General features: G+C 46.4%; 1 protein-coding gene across 1 annotated transcript in view; it reads left to right on the top strand.

Moving 5' to 3' along the window:
• LOC135506002 (mannosyl-oligosaccharide 1,2-alpha-mannosidase IA-like) overlaps window positions 1-12,841 on the top strand; it is a 169,745-nt gene that overhangs the window by 24,307 nt on the left and 132,597 nt on the right. The gene's annotated exons all lie outside the window — the stretch shown is intronic.

Genomic DNA, 12,841 nt, shown 5'->3' with positions numbered 1-12,841 from the left:
GTTTTCTTTTATCTTATTTTGGACAAGAGTGAGGCTCTCTCTCCACTAGTCAACCCGTTCCTTCTGTGAGGGGGATTCACCATCTTCGTTGAATGTTTATATCATTTATCTGCTGACATTCACTGAAAGCCTACCATTGTGCAAGTAAGGAAGCCAAATGAACAACTCTTAATGATGCAATTCAGTAGGCTCCTGACATATCACTCACTTTAACATCACTCTCTGGCATATCCTGATGGACTTCATATCGAAAATACAAATGAGATCTTTAGCTTACTTGTCCCGATGCGATACCATGGACATATAACTACATTGTATGATTTATGAATGGCAAGGATATATGAGATACATTATTCAGTCAGTTCGACACCTTTTTTAAACTAGTCAAGCTTTTGTACCTAAAGGGTTCATAAAATGCTAAATAATCATTGGTATGACCATCTTAAAACAATGCCCGTGTTATATAATTTAGCAATGCAAATCATTTTCTATTCTATATTTTGCTTGTAACATTTGCATTCATTTTATGTCGTTTTTTGAGAAGATTAGAAAATAGGACGCTGCCCCTTTAAGACAGACGTTCCCAAAGAGATATCGACATGGCTACAGTAGACTGGCCAAGATGAACTCTAGATGTCTTTTTGTAGCTTTCTTTGTGTTGACTATAAACCATAGCCAGCATATTGCTAGCATGTTCACTATTGAACGTTTACATTTGCAAATCACTTTACCTAAAATAAATAAGCTCAGCGAGTAGATTGATGGGTGATGATTGATGCCAGCTTGCGTGTGATGTGTGACGGCATCAGCTCATGTAATGCTCGAGAAGAGAGTGGCCAATCATATTGCTCAAATACAAATAGCATGAAATGTGCACGTTTAGTCTTCATTGATTTTCAATGGTAGACTGCGACAGAGCAGGTAAATCTGGAACTGGAATGCAAAAATGGGGTGAAAGTTACGAGATCCACAGGCCGGACTGACATGTTTTTACTGGCCCCTTAATGTCAGACCCTGCATGCCAAAGAAAATAAATGAACACAATAGATGGATTTCAACTCATCATTACCAGATTATATGGGACATATGCACATTCATTCTCTCTCCCTCAGCGCAAGTACATTTGACACAAGATACCACACCCAGGCACCAAGAGACGGGACAGACGGCAGTGTTTCCCTGTCATCGCTCACTCTGTGACTGACAGGCGACTGTCCTATCAATAGATGCTAGAAGATGCATAGCATTCATTTTAGCGGAAGAGGGCTCAGCAGACTCTTTTCTGACGGGCAAATTGAAAAGTAGCCTAGTTAATTTAAGTGGAAAACATACCCAGCTGAAAATGAGTCTTACAGCCGGCGCTAGTGGAAAACACTGATACAGTAAAGGATAGTAGAGTACAGTACACAATAGAGCACACTAGAGTTGAGTACTCTATAATGTACTCTACTGTACCTAAATATATTGAATCGAACTCTATTGTACTGAGCTCTACTGTGCTCTACTTTGAGATTCAAACTTGTGAAACACAGATGTCTATGATTGGTTCAGATTTGGTCTGGACCAACCAAATTTGGTCTTGTTTGAAGGCAGAGCTCATTTAAAATAATAGCCAGTGTGTAGAATAATTCTCAAATATGCAAATGTATACCTTTTTGTGTACCCATTTAGGATACATCACCATGAAGAGAATGACATTCATATCCTTAATTATGCATTTCTGTGTAGTACAGATCAGGGACAAGAGGTCGACCGATTAACCGGAATGGCCGATTAATTGGGGACGATTTCAAGTTTCAAGTTAACAATCGGAAATTGGTATTTTTGGACAACGATTTGGCCCCCCAAAATGTTTTGTTTTATTTTTTTCAACACATTTATTTAATTAGGCAAGTCAGTTAAGAACACATTCTTATATTCAATGATGGCCTAGGAACGGTGGGTTAACTGCCTTGTTCAGGGGCAGATGACAGAATTTTACCTTGTCAGTTCGGGATTCAATTTTGCAACCTTACAGTTAACTAGTCCAACGCTCTAACTATATTGCACTCCACGAGGAGCCTGCCTGTTACGCGAATGCAGTAAGAAGCCAAGGTAAGTTGCTAGCTAGCATTAAACTTATCTTATAAAAAAACAATCAATTGATCAATCATAATCACTAGTTAACTACACATGGTTGATGATATTACTAGTTTATCTAGCGTGTCCTGCGTTGCATATAATCGATGCGGTGGGCATTCACGCTAAAGGATTGTCGTTGCTCCAACGTGTACCTAACCATAAATATCCAAGCCTTTCTTAAAAGCAATACACTGAAGTATATATTTTTAAACCTGCATATTTAGCTAAAATAAAACCAGGTTAGCAGGCAATATTAACCAGGTGAAATTGTGTCACTTCTCTTGCATTCATTGCACGCAGAGTCAGGGTATATGCAACAGTTTGGGCCGCCTGGCTCGTTGCTGTCACGGCCTGGTCTAAGTATTTTGTGTCTTCTTTATCTATTTAGTCAGGCCAGGGTGTGACATGGTTTTTGTATGTGGTGTGTTTTGTCTTGGGGTTTTTTCATGTGTATTGGGATGGTAGTTTAGTGGGGTGTTCTAGGTGAATCTATGGCTGTCTGAAGTGGTTCTCAATCAGAGGCAGGTGTTGATCGTTTGTCTCTGATTGGGAACCATATTTAGGCAGCCATATTCTTTGAATGTTTGGTGGGTGATTGTCCTTATTGTCCTTATGTCCTTTTGTCCTTGTTCTGTGTTAGTTTACACCAGTATAGGCTGTTTCGGTTTTCGTTACGTTTTGTTGTTTTTGTAATTGATTCGTGTTTACTTTTGTTTATTAAACATGGATCGCAATCTACACGTCGCATTTTGGTCCGACTCTCCTTTGCACATAGAAAACCCTAACAGAATCACCCACCACAACAGGACCAAGCGGCGTGGTGACAGGCAGCGGCAGCAGGAGCAACAAAGTTTGGAGTATACGACTTGGGAGGAAATAGACAGGTGGGCGGTCGATCCAGGGAGAGTGCCGGAGCCCGCCTGGGATTCGCTGGAGCAGTGCGAAAAGGGTTATAGGAGAATGGAGTTGGAGAGACAAGCACGGCGGCGCGGAAGGAAGCCGGAGAGTCAGCCCAAAAATTTCTTGGGGGGGGGGGGCTCAGGGAGAGTGTGGCAGAGTCAGGAATCAGACATGAACTCCCCCTGTTTATCGTGAGGAGCCAAGGAGGAGACCAGAACCAGAGCCGGTGTTGGAGGTGAGCGAAGCAGAGACTGTGAAGGAGTTAATGGGGAAATTGGAGGAGAGAGTTATGAGGGAGTTGCTGTGTTGGTGCTTTAAGCATGGAATTCGCCCGACGGAGCGTGTTGGGGATTTGATGGCACCTGGGTCAGCGCTCCATACTCGTCCTGAGGTGCGTGTTAGTCGGCTGGTGAAGATGGTGCCAGCCTCACGCACCAGGCCTCCTGTGCACCTCCCTAGCATTGCACGTCCTGTGCCAGCCCTGCTCTCAAGATCTCCAGTACGCCTTCACGGTCTAGCCCATCCTGTGCCACCTCCACACACCAGCCCTCCGGTGGCAGCTCCCCGCACCAGGCTTCCTGTGCGTGTCCTCGGCCCAGTACCACCAGTGCCAGCACCACGCACCAGGCCTTCAGTGCACTTCGCCTCTTCAGCGCTATCAGAGCCTTCCTCCTCTCCTGCGCTGCCGGCGTCTCCCGCCTGTTTAGCGCTGCCAGAGCCTTCCTCCTCTCCAGCGCTGCCGGAGTCCCTCGCCCCCCCAGCGCTGCCGGAGTCCCTCGCCCCCCAGCACTGCCAGAGCCTTCCTCCTCTCCTGCGCTGCTGGAGTCTCCTGCCTCTTCAGCGCAGCCAGAGCTGCCAGCCTGCATGGAGCAGCCAGAGCTGCCAGTCTGCAAGAAGCCGCCAGAGCTGCCAGTCTGCAAGAAGCCGCCAGAGCTGCCAGTCTGCAAGCATCTGAGCAGCCAGAGCCGCCAGTCTGCATGGAGCAGCCAGAGCCGCCAGTCAGCATGGAGCAGCCAGAGCCGCCAGTCAGCATGGAGCAGCCAGAGCCGCCAGTCAGCATGGAGCAGCCAGAGCCGCCAGTCAGCATGGAGCAGCCAGAGCCGCCAGTCAGCATGGAGCAGCCAGAGCCGCCAGTCAGCATGGAGCAGCCAGAGCCGCCAGTCAGCATGGAGCAGCCAGAGCCGCCAGTCAGCATGGAGCAGCCAGAGCCGCCAGTCAGCATGGAGCAGCCAGATCCGCCAGTCAGCATGGAGCAGCCAGAGCCGCTCTTCAGCATGGAGCAGCCAGAGCCGCCAGTCAGCATGGAGCAGCCAGAGCCGCTAGTCAGCATGCAGCCAGAGCCGCTCAGTCAGCATGGAGCAGCCAGAGCCGCCAGTCAGCATGGAGCAGCCAGAGCCGCCAGTCAGCATGGAGCAGCCAGAGCCGCCAGTCAGCATGGAGCAGCCAGAGCCGCTCAGTCAGCATGGAGCAGCCAGAGCCGCCAGTCAGCATGGAGCAGCCAGTGGAGCAGCCAGAGCCGCCAGTCAGCATGGAGCAGCCAGAGCCGCCAGTCTGCCAGGATCCGCCAGTCAGCCAGACTCTTCCAGATCCGCCAGTCAGCCAGACTCTTCCAGATAAGCCAGTCAGCCAGACACTTCCAGATCCGCCAGTCAGCCAGGATCTTCCAGATCCGCCAGTCAGCCAGGATCTTCCAGATCCGCCAGTCAGCCAGTCTCTTCCAGATCCGCCAGTCTGCCAGGATCTGCCAGAGTCTAACTACCTGCCTGAGCTTTCTTTCAGTGCTAGCTTCCCCTCAGTCCCGAGCTGTCCCATCAGTCCCGAGCTTCCCCTTTGTCCCGGGCTTCCCCTCAGTCCCGAGCTTCCCCTTGTTTAGCTTCCCATCAGTCCCGAGCTTCCCCTTTTGTCCCGAGCTTCCCCTCAGTCCAGTGGGGTCCTGGGTGAGGACTACTTTGCCAGAATTTTATGTAAGGGTGACATATCTAAGGACGAGAGGAAAATGGACAAAGACTTATAGTGGGGTCTATGATTTGATATTTGATAGAGCCGCCACCGTGGACAGACGCACCCGGACCCTCCCCTATGGGTTTTGGTTGCGGCTGGGAACGCACCTTGGGGGGGGGGGTGATTCTGTCACGCCCTGGTCTAAGTATTTTGTGTTTTCTTTATCTATTTAGTCAGGCCAGGGTGTGACATGAGTTTTTGTATGTGGTGTGTTTTGTCTTGGGGTTTTTTCACATTTTACTTTTGTTTATTTAACATGGATCGCAATCTACACGCCGCATTTTGGTCCGACTCTCCTTTGCACATAGAAAACCGTAACAGTTGCAAACTAATTTGCCAGAATTTTACGTAAGTATGACATAACATTGAAGGTTGTACAATGTAACAACAATATTTAGACTTATAATTAAGTCTATGATTTGATATTTGATAGAGCAGTCTGACTGAGCGATGGTAGGCAGCATCAGGCTCGTAAGCATTCATTCAAACAGCACTTTCGTGCATTTTGCCTGCAGCTCTTCACAATGTTAGTGTGTGATGTCATAGCTGACACCCTATTCTTTCTGCAGACGTAGTTGAATCTTCATTGGGAGCAGATATTTTAGAGTTTTGGGAAAACGTGGACGCATAACTGAGGGAGATTTGACCAAAATGGTGTTGCCAAACTTTGCATCTGCACAGTTCTTCCAGTGTTTTTGTAACGTTTTCAGTGTAAATTGTTAAAAGTGGACCTTGTGCATAGAGTTGTATGGTTTATTAAACTTTGAAATCAGTCTTTTGTTTGGCACACATTTTAAGTGAAAAATCTGAGTCTCAGTGCCATTCCTTTATCGTGCAATTGCCCAGCACACACAGCAATGAAACACGGAATGCAATAAAATAGAGGGGAATAGCAGGTATAATTACATCAAAAGGATACCTGTACCATTCTGATCCACCACACTGGTGTGAATCCATCTCCATTGGGACACCATGCTTCATCTGAGGGCTTCTCTGAGACTCTCCTACAGGACACTTTCTGTTCTGTGTTTGATCAATTCTTCCACAATTAGATTATGTTTCCTTCAATTAGCCCGCATCTGTTGTTCCATAACAGCCTTGAATCAGTGTGTGCTTGAATGTGTGTCAAGGGAAAAACATGTTCATGCAGGGACTCTCTCACATTACAGCTTGCATAATGTAGCATATACAACACACACACAGAGCAGTGAAAGTGCCTACTCTTCATGATGTGAACAGATTGTGTGGTCTGTGTGTGGAGCAGGTGGGAGGCAGCAGAAGCAGTGCCATGCTGGGAATTGATTGAGGAATGGGATGAACAGCTTACTGCCTTCTAATCTGGTGAAGACTCTGGAAGGCTGTACAACCTGGCTAACTGGGATACATGATGATCCTGACAAGAGGCTGCAGTCTTGTTTACTAGACCCCAGAGTGAAAACAATGACACAGATATTGTTATTGTCTGTTGCTGAAGACTTGTGCTCCTGCAGACTGGTTTTAACTACACTAAGAGCATAGCTGACTATCAGGAGCTGTTGCTTCTTGGGCTAGTGAGTGAGAGAGACAAGCACAATGTTACGGCCAAGATGGCTGTCTTTGACTGCTATTTGTTCACTTAGTCTTATTACAGATGATAAGGACATTGATGGAAATGTGGCATTTTGTTTTAAAGGTGTTTATCTACCTGTGCAAGGTGCGCAAACAAAGAATGGATTTAATGGGGAGTGGTGCTAGGCTATGCTAATGCTATTCTCTACAACAATTCAGTTCCCAGCAGCCCCTAACATCATACACTGTGTAGTTGGGACTCCTTGTAGTTGTGGGCCACATTCTGCATGGCTCCCTGTGGTTGTGGGCCACATACTGCATGGCTCCCTGTGGTTGTGGGCCACATTCTGCATGGCTCCGTGTGGTTGTGGGCCACATACTGCATGGCTCCGTGTGGTTGTGGGCCACATTCTGCATGGCTCCGTGTGGTTGTGGGCCACATTCTGCATGGCTCCGTGTGGTTGTGGGCCACATACTGCATTGCTCCGTGTGGTTGTGGGCCACATTCTGCATGGCTCCCTGTGGTTGTGGGCCACATACGGCGTGGCTCCCTGTGGTTGTGGGCCACATTCTGCATGGCTCCCTGTGGTTGTGGGCCACATACTGCATGGCTCCCTGTGGTTGTGGGCCACATTCTGCATGGCTCCCTGTGGATGTGGGCCACATACGGCGTGGCTCCCTGTGGTTGTGGGCCACATTCTGCATGGCTCCCTGTGGTTGTGGGCCACATTCTGCATGGCTCCCTGTGGTTGTGGGCCACATTCTGCATGGCTCCCTGTGGTTGTGGGCCACATTCTGCATGGCTCCCTGTGGTTGTGGGCCACATACGGCATGGCTCCCTGTGAAGTTGTCAGGGGCTGGTGGGAATATTATGAATTAGTGATGCTGAGCGTAGTTGGTCCTGTGAGGCTCCTTGTGGGAATAGGTGATTCGTGCCAGGCTGATAGGATAAGGTACTGAATGTGCATGAGACGCTTGATATGAGGAAAATAGATTTTAGGGTGTGCTGCAGAAGTGCAGATCCATCATGAAACAGCAGTGAGACTTCCCTCCCTTTTAAAGTTTCACTAACCTGATCCTCCAGAGAAAATAGCCAGCTACAGTCATGTTGCCGATGATTTAGATTTCTATGCTTTGCTGCATTTACATAATGATGGCAGTGATTTCATCATATGCACGTTTAATGTTCAAAGAATAGGCTACACGTCCAGTGCTCTCAAGCAAGCAGTTCTTTGTGCTGTACTCCCATTAGCTATATCGCCTATCAGCAGCGCTCTCTGGACTGACTATATTGGCTTCCAAGTTGTATTCAAGTAGTCAAAGAAACAAAGGTCTACATTTGTCAACTCCAATAGTTCATATTAGCTTCAGCCAGGCAAAAAAAAGTTCTGCTAAGAGGATCTTCTCCAACTCGCCTGTCCTACAGCTGCTTGTCCTGAGCCCTGTGTTCTGTGCCTGCTGCCGGCACTGTCTGTCTCTGTCTATCTGGCTCTCGTCTCCTTCAGAAACATCCAAGGCACTGAGCCCCTACACTATAGAAATAGAATGAATAGAGTGGCTGTAGATTATTTTCAAAACGTCTAAATGAATAGAATGACAGTAAAGCAGTTATGCTATGTGTTCACTGAATAGTTATCTGAAATTCACTACAATTGTGTTTGATTTTTCACTTTGATGGCAAACTTTCTGTGCTGCTACCATTCACTCCCAGTCATTCCAACTGCAGAAGCTGGTCACTTGTTGAATAATGGCGGAAAGAGATATAGGATATTAGAATCCTGTATATTTTTAACCTGAACTCATGCCAGGAAGTAAAAGCAGGAAGTGTACCCTTCAATTTTTTGCTCTGATTTGTTGATTGAACTCAACTAACATTACAAAACATACATTCCATTGCATGAGCCACATCATTTGAATGAACATTCTACATTACCATGGCAATCCAGCATACCCCGACTTGATATTCACATAATAATAACACATTTCCCTCGACCTCTTTCCTATTGACCCCCATTGTAAAAGCTAGCTAGCACTCGCTTACTCACATGGCTGCTAGCACCATCATGAAAAGTGGCATGAGCCCTACAATGTTAAGCGTTTCTAAGTAGTGAGAACACTCAGGTGCAGGCAATGTTGAAAAGAAATGTTTAGACGTTGTACTTTTTTTAATGTAGTTTTGTCATTTACTAAAGCAAGCAGACAACAAGAAAATAGTGTTTGAAAAAGGCCAAGTATTTGCTGTAAGCCAATGGGGTAACCACAGGTTGTTTTCCCCACAGGCCTTGGCCGTGACGTTCTATCTAATACCGACTGGGACTATCAGTTGATAGAACACTCCAGAATACAATGGAAATTATTGCATCACAATACCAGGCAACTATTGTGAGTGTACCCGTGAGTTTACTAGTCAAATTGCCAGAGTTAGAGCTTCCAAGCCTGTTTTTAATTAATTATATTTGTTCGTTCTCCACATCATAGTTCTGCTTTCCTTCACACACTGCTCTGAGAGTCCTCAATATGGGATGAGGGGGGTGGTCTGACAGCAGGGAATAAGGGAAATGGAAATTTGGCAAACAGATGATTATTTCCCAGGTTCCCCAAACTAGCTGAATGTTCCAGGCTGGTCAGCAGAGAGAATAGAGCAGGGAAACGATGAGAGGAATGAGAGGAACATGATGATGAGAGGAACATGGAGGCTGCTAGGGGATGGAAACGGACATGAGGGCAGGAATAGTTTTTAATGATTAGGCTGAGCCCTTTGATTCCTTTGCCTTTTTGAATAGCCAGTTATGAGTCATGTGATTCACAGACTTTGTGGTTCTGTTGGTAGTTTCACTCTGCCCCATCCCTGTTTTGTCCTCACATGACCCCCTTGACTCTCCAACCAACCCTACAGTATGTAGGCCTATAGAAAATAAAGCACTCCCTTGGGGCTGTTTATGAATCAATAGACATCTGCCCTTGATCTGCTCTGCCCCCTCCCTACCGTCTTAGAAGGACAACACACTGAGGGAGGTTAATCCTCTTAACACACAGAAAAGCACACTATTCCCAGCTCCACTTTCAGGTCCCTTCTGACGGACTCTCCTGCATAGATCTAGCCTGGCTCAGTAGGTCAAAGAGTTGTCTCTGCTGCGTAAACACCCTCTGATCTGTGAGACCAAACACAGTCATTCAGAAGTCTCTCTGTCTCTTATCTCCTCAGAGCCCTGTATTTGAGCACAGGCATGTGTTACCTGACGACAAAGCTCTGCAATAGGGGTGGGCATTTGAAATGATTTCACTATTCCAATAATGTCATGCCATTTTTTTGGGATATCAGGTGAGTCGAAATTCAAAAGAATATAACAAATTGCTCTCGACTCTCTTGACCAATCAGATTGACGCAAATGCCGAGGGCAGTACAACAGCGGGCAGGCTGCTTTTCCCCGGGAGTTTTTGGCTAACGGCAACAGTGAAGCAGAATTTTGATTTAAGTTACAAAAACTTTTTCTGGTCAGAGTTTGGCATTGATCTGTGTCAGGTCCTCCTCTTGGTATGTGCCTGTAATAGCTATTTGAAGGGGGGGAAATGGCATACTGTTTGTTGGCAGGACTGACTGGAGGGCTAAATACTCAGCAGTAGCTCAACACACCTTTCATGTAACTATGTCACAAGGATCATTTAATTTAATTAAGACCAATGCTTTTTCATTGATAAAATAGGCCAAGAAAGAATACACTCACACACGTGTTTGAATACTAACGTCCGTTTGGATATTCAAATATTTTAATAACCGTGCCCATCCCCTACTCTGCACCCCCAGGGCACCTGTAGATGCCATATAGGAGAGCCCTAGTGATATGCCAGCATGATCTCTGCTGCACTGAGTTTGTTTGTTTCTCACTGCAAAAGATACATGTTCTCCCTCAACTCCAACACCCCCCCCTGAACACCCGCTGTCGCTGCGGTAATCACATCTGGGCTGTCACCTCATTCCAGTATTGCCGTGACGTCTTTGGACTAGACAATGCCGGCAGTAAACAATGGGAGAGCTTCTGCCACTGATCCGCCCGCCAACAGACAGCATGCAGAGAGCACGAGAGAGCCACGAATGACGAGATTACATTTTGACTCAAACGCTTGCATTAAACCCTGACTGGAAAAGCAATTACAGCCTTGTAAATCAGGGAGGCTGGCGCTCCTTCTGAGCAGGAGCAGAACTCTCTTGGCTGTGCCGGTTCCTGTGCCTCCAGTCAGACCACGCTGCGGGAAGACGAGGCTTTGTGCAGGAGGCTGAAAATAGAGCTGTCTGGATGGAGACAGGTAACCCACAGTGAACAAAACCTTTCCCATTAGGGAATAGTCCACCAGAACAGCCTGCTGCTTTCTATTGCAAACAAATCCTAGCACTACTGAATGAGAATCAATACAGCCCTGTGTTCAATGCCTCCCATCTCTCCACAGCTTCTAATTCAGTGGCTCTGACAAATGGCTCCGGCTCCCAGTCGCCTAGCTACTAGCTACACCAACCAACAGAACCGCTGGCTTGTTGCTGGCGTCCCCTCAGCAGGACCACTGTTGTCTAAGAGTAAGGTGCGAGCGCCGAGAGGCTACGAGGTAGTGGAGCCCAGAGTTTCGGGGTAAACTAAACCCCGGACTCATTGAGCCAAGATCTCTCTCTCTTCCTCTCTATGTGGGAGTCGATAAACTAATCTAATTTCCGAAGGAGACTGCTGGCTGGTATGGGGAGTCCACGCTGTGCTGTAAATTACTTCCTACCAGCATTCTCTACAGGCGGGCCCTTTGACAGAGGGATGAGAAGTTGTTCTGGGGCTGTTTGTTTAGGCCCAGGCGTAGTGGAGCTGGGTACATTTTATCAAGGGGAAAAAGGGTGAGAGGTGCCTTTCCATAAACAACACTATGAGCCCCTCAAAGTTTCTCCCACAATCTTAAGCCTATACAGTGGACTTTCCATGATGGACTGAGCCAAACACAGACTCACACTTAGGCTAAACTATTCTGACTGTGAAGGGTAGGTCCTCCTAATTCATGTCTTCTATCTGGCACGAACAATTTACTTTTTAACACTCAATTTCATTCCAATCTTTCCATCTTGGAGACTATAGCTTGTGCATTATCATCTCATCATTAGAAATGCCGGAGGTAACTGAGAGAGAACGCAGTGGTTGCTATGGTGTTCACATTGCAGGAAGAGCAGACATCATTAATAAACACTTCTGCCGTTGTGTTTGGTGTTCTTGTTATTCTTCGCTTGATTAAGTATCGCAGAAAGAAGTGTCAATCTCACAAAACTCTCCAGAAAATACTCATCTGTAGACCAATGAGTAATATCTCACGGCCCACTGCTCCGCTTACAAGGGACTGTATTGTTTCTGTCCCTTGCTTCTCTAAAGATTTGTCTCATAGGATATGGGGATAACAGGGATATCGTGGCTACCCTCATCCACTTAGATGGTTTTGCTAGTGATTTTCAATAGACAGCGTGCAGTTGATCCCATCTCCCTATGTGGATCTGAGCGGCTGAGATTCCTGGAGAAAACATTATTTTAATCTCTGTCTGGTCTCATCTTTTGCTCGAGGGGGATTTCCGCTTCAATCTGTCTCTCTGTATCAACTGGAGAGAATGGCAGCATATTTCTCTTTTTCTCCCTTCCAGCCTAATCCTCCCAACAACAAACTAGAGGACACACTGGTAGTCGCTACCATGCAGAGGAGAACTGAGATATGACTGTGCAGAGAGAGAATTAGGCACTAGCACTGTGTTGGGATGCATTGTTAGTGCAGCCGGGAAGCCCATTCCCTTCCAATTTATCACTTCAATAGCCCTAATTATTTCTGGCCTGTTATTTTCCCATATGCTATGCTAACTTCAAAAACTTAGTTGGACTGTGCTATAGCCAAATGCAGTAGTGTTGCGATTTAAAATGGTAAGCGTAATCTCAGACACTCAACAAAGTCAACTTTTATAGATTTAAGTGAGTAATATACCTTTTCATTCAGATTTGAAAACTTTGAAAAGCTGTCCTTGTTTTTAACAGCTTATCTGACTCCATCTGGGTTGAGTCACCAGGGAGAGAGAAGGAAAGGATTTATCCTGTAATCTCCAGGGTTTCTCGGCTATGATTCCATTGATTTTTAAGGAGGATTCGGCTTCTGTTATAGTGTCTGGGACCAAAATAGAAACTGTCAAAGTCACTGATTTGAAGAACAGCCTTGTGACGCATAAAGCTTGGCGTCATTATTCGTTTTGGAAATGTCAGAATTAATG

The sequence above is a fragment of the Oncorhynchus masou genome, chromosome 19 (genome assembly GCF_036934945.1).
Source record: "Oncorhynchus masou masou isolate Uvic2021 chromosome 19, UVic_Omas_1.1, whole genome shotgun sequence".
Taxonomy (NCBI): domain Eukaryota; kingdom Metazoa; phylum Chordata; class Actinopteri; order Salmoniformes; family Salmonidae; genus Oncorhynchus; species Oncorhynchus masou.
Note: the sequence above shows the minus strand (reverse complement) of the source record. Positions and strands in the feature narration are given on the sequence as shown.